This window comes from Humulus lupulus, chromosome 1 (genome assembly GCF_963169125.1).
Source record: "Humulus lupulus chromosome 1, drHumLupu1.1, whole genome shotgun sequence".
In the NCBI taxonomy this organism is placed as follows: Eukaryota; Viridiplantae; Streptophyta; class Magnoliopsida; order Rosales; family Cannabaceae; genus Humulus; species Humulus lupulus.
The window spans coordinates 116,817,613-116,821,997 of NC_084793.1; the positions used below are offsets into that span (position 1 = coordinate 116,817,613).

The 4,385-nt window shown below is 37.5% G+C and overlaps 1 long non-coding RNA gene across 1 annotated transcript; it reads left to right on the forward strand.

The window, feature by feature from the left end:
• The first annotated feature begins 2,438 nt into the window (after window positions 1-2,438).
• Window positions 2,439-3,122, forward strand: LOC133816809 (uncharacterized). Its single transcript, XR_009885475.1, has 3 exons — window positions 2,439-2,642; window positions 2,720-2,794; window positions 2,886-3,122. It is a non-coding gene; the product is annotated as an uncharacterized LOC133816809 (long non-coding RNA).
• The last annotated feature ends 1,263 nt before the right edge of the window (window positions 3,123-4,385 follow it).

The window sequence follows — 4,385 nt, forward strand, 5'->3', positions numbered from 1 at the left end:
TGCCAAGATAAAAGTTTATGTTTTGTTTTAGTGTACAAATTTCTTACAAGTATATTTTTATTTTCAAATTTCTAACATGAACAAAGTAGATGACATGTTAGCTCAATTGGCTGAAGGTCCAAGTCGCGGTGTCACTTCCTACAAAGGGTACATGATTAATGGAATTCGATTCCATAAAAAAGGAGCTGAAAAAACAACTCAAAACAGCGGTGTATACTTGGAAGCACATGACAGTGGGCAATTGAATGATAAAGAAGAGTATTTTGGTGTTATCAAGGATATAATTATGCTTGATTATCGTACTTTTAAGGTGCCATTGTTTTGGTGCGATTAGGCGAATATTCGAATGGGTGTTAAGAAGTCGGAGTTCTATACGCTTGTAAATTTTAATATAGGACAAGCTCAATCCATTAGGGATCCATTTGTATAAGCTTCACAAGTGAAAAAAGCTTTTTATGCAAGGGTGAATGAGTCAAGTAATTGGTATATAGCTTTAAAGGATTCAAATAGAGGGTGTTTTGGACTTGAATCCAATGAAGAAAATTGAGTTTCCTGCTGTTTCTTATGTACTTTGAATGAAACAAATATGCTTACACTTTTTGTATGTAATTTTGGTGCATTATTACTCTTTTGTTGAATGAAACAAATATGGTTTTATTACTCTCTATGGTGTACTTTATGATTTCATTTTAATTTGAATGAAATAATTCTGGTTTTATGGTTTTGGTGTATGTTTATTACTCTTTGGTGATCCGCATTTCTGAATTATATACTTATGTTATCTTTCTTTTTATATTGCAGCAATTTCAACTTGAAAAATGAGTACATTACAAAGATCTCAAAAAAAACACCTTCGCCCAGGTGCTTTATGCAATCTTGTGGCCAAAAAGCGAAAAGCATCATTGAAGACTCAAGTTGATTGTGACGATATGTTGCTTGGAAGCCCTGTTTTAAAGCAAAAGAGTTCTCTTCGTAGGTTTTCTGCACCTATTAGAGTTGTAATTGACTCACCACCTGCTCTTAGTACAAGAGTAGCAACTCGTCGTATGGTCTATAATACAGAGCTAGATCCAAATGATGATGTGGAAGACATGGAGATGTCACTTAAAAGTTCAAAAACTAGACGATCTCTTAATTATGAAGTAGATAAGGTAGTTGATAGTGTTTATGAAAAGGGAGTAAGGGAGGAACATGAAGAGATAGCTGATGAGGAAAGGGTTGGTGTAGAATTTGAAGAAGGGGCTGTTGCACAATGTGAAGAAGTGGTTGCTGCAGAATGTGAGGAAGTGGCTAAGATAGAACTTGAACAACCTCTTAGAAAATCTGTTAGATTACAAAAAACAACTGATGAGACAAATCAAACTGAGATTGAAGAAATACCTCAAGATGTAGATGCGAATGTAATGAACTTAGCCAAGAAGACAAGGGGAAAAACTCTATTGGCAAATCTTACCAAGAGGAACAATGACTTAAGGATAATAAATTGGAATGAAAAAGGGCAACCAGTTGGTACTAACTCAGTGCAATTTTCTTCTTTTGTGGGCGCTCTTGTGCGAGAGGTTGTTCCTTACACTATTTCAGATTGGAGGAAAGTTTCACCAATTATGAGAGATGTTCTTTGGGCATCAATTTAGGTAGAATTACATGTGTTTATGAGTGTATTTTTTATATATATATTCAGCTCTACACTTAAACATATAATATGTTATTCTATATTCTATTGTAGGCACAATATGACTTACATGATGATTGGCAAAAAAAGATGTGCTTTGAAATGATGACAAAACTATGGAGAGTTGGGAAATCTAGACTTGTAAAGGATATTATCAATGCAAAAAATGAGAGTGAACGACTAGCCTTAAAGCCGGATTGCATAAAAAGTGATGTAGAATGGAGAGCATTTGTTGCCAAAAAAATTAGTAAAGAACATTTGGTAAGAAATATGATGTAAGAAGTGATGTTGCTGCCTCTTTTATCTCTGTTGGTGTTAAATTAAATATAGTTATGCCTCTTTTACTTATTTATTAAATAGGATATAAGGGCCAAATACCAAGAGAGAAGAAAGAAATCTGCTCCACACACCTTAAGTCGAAGAGGATATGCTCGAACAATCGATGATATGGTAATAATTAAGTTTTATACTGTTTGTATTTTTGCTTCCATTATTGTAGTCTCTATTTTATAATCTCTATTGATGTATTGCGTAGAAGAAAGAAAATGAGGATGTTAAAATATCTAGAATCGATGCTTTTCAGAGAGCCCATACCAAGAAGAATGGTGAACCTGTAAACCCAACGACATCTGATATTTTTGTGAGTATTAGTCATTTAATTTTTGTGAATTTTTACTTATTTTCCACAATGCATACATTTGTTATACTAATTTATATGCAGGGTTCATTGAATGAGATTCTCCTTGAAGACCCAAAATCTGGAACTACAGACAACGCTGATGAGGATGCCTTGACAAAATTGTTTGGTAACCCAAAATCTGGTCATTTAATCGGATAAGGAAGAGGCGTAACAAGGTCAAAGCTAACTATTGTTAATATGTGTAATAGCAAAATCTCCAAGTTAGAAGAAGAGCAACATAATATGAAGCTCAAAATGACTGAAATGATGAATCTACTTAAAGAACACTTGGTGGTATTTCTATCTTGCACTTATAAACCTTAGTTTTCTTTTTCTTCCAATGAAACTTATCTTGGTTTTATATTTAGGTTGGTGGTAAAGTGACACCAAGCAAAGGACAGTCTCGCAATGTACCGCAGTCAAACAATATTCAGTCCCCTAAGGTAAATTATAAAAGTTATTATTGTTTTAAATTTTCATTTTAGAAGAACAAATACAGAAACTAATATATTGTCTTTAAAATAAATTTGGAAGAGTATTGCACTAGAAAAAAAACATAACTTTACAGAAAGGGAAGAATGCTTGCTACTTGCTTGACTGGGCAGATGTAATTGTTGCTGAAGGTCGTTGGGATTCTAGTGATCCAAAGATAACTGTACATGGAAAGCCTCTTGGACTAGACTTTATGCGAGTATGGGTTGATGTTGATATTGTACCAGAATCTTACTTATTTCGTCCTAATCATGCGATGCTTACAATACAAGAAGCAGTTGGTTCCACAGTTGGTGGTGCGCCCCTGGTGGCGCGAGACACCCCCTCGCGGGGCCTTGGTGGCGCGGCTAGCGTGGCATGGGGCCTCCCTCATGAGGCCCTTGGTGGTGCGCTCCTAGTGGCGTGGGGCCCCCCTCACGAGGCCTTGGTGGTGCACCCCTAGTGGCGCGAGACACCCCCTCGCGGGGCCTTGGTGGCGCGGCTAGCGTGGCGCGGGGCCTCTCTCGCGAGGCCCTTGGTGGTGCGCTCCTGGTGGCGTGGGGCCTCCCTCGCGAGGCCTTGGTGGTGCGCCCTTGGTGGCGCGAGACACCCCCTGCGGGGCCTTGGTGGCGTGGCTAGCGTGGCGCGGGGCCTCCCTCGCGAGGCCCTTGGTGGTGCGTTCCTAGTGGTGCGAGACACCCCCTCGTGGGGCCTTGGTGGTGCGCCCTTGGTGGTGCGCCCTGGTGGCGCGAGACACCCCCTCTCGGGGCCTTGGTGGCGCGGCTAGCGGGCTCGCCTTGGTGACCTCGCGAGACGGGGCGTGATGCGCGGGCAGCTGGTGGGCACGCCTTGGTGACCTCGTGAGGCGGGGCGAGACGATGGTGCGTGACTCCCTAGGACCTTCAGTGAGGTAAGCAAGGCGAAATGAGCTTGACCCTCGCGTGGGGTGAGACAAGTCAATCTCGCGAAGGCCTTGCATGAGGCTTGGGTCTTTCAGGATCATGTCAAATTTGCGGTGCTCACAATTTATATCTATAATCTCTACATATATGACATCTAAACACAACGTTGACATATATATTTATATGGCTACATGACATATATATAAAATACAATAATATTTAAAAAGAAATTAATAATAGAAATAAAATAAGAATAGAAAAAGTTATAGTGTAAACAGTAGTATACATGCATCAACTAATTTTAGTTTCTAATGTATCTCACAATGTCCTTTGGTGAATTTGATGAAGAAAAAGAGCTTCAATCATTTGATAAAAAATAAACTATCACACAAATTTATAAGATAAAAAAATGATGTATGCATTTATTCTTTTTAAATAAATATGATTTAATTATTTAAATTATCATAAAATATTTTTAAAAATATCTTTTTCAATTAATTAATTTATTTAGTTTTTGTTATAGTTTTTGAATTTGCCAGTAACAACAAAAAATTATATATTATATGTTTAATATAATATTAAGTTTAAGTTTAATTAAATTTTATTTAAGTTATAAAATATATGATTTTATTATTTTTAAATAATTTTCATTGTAAAATAT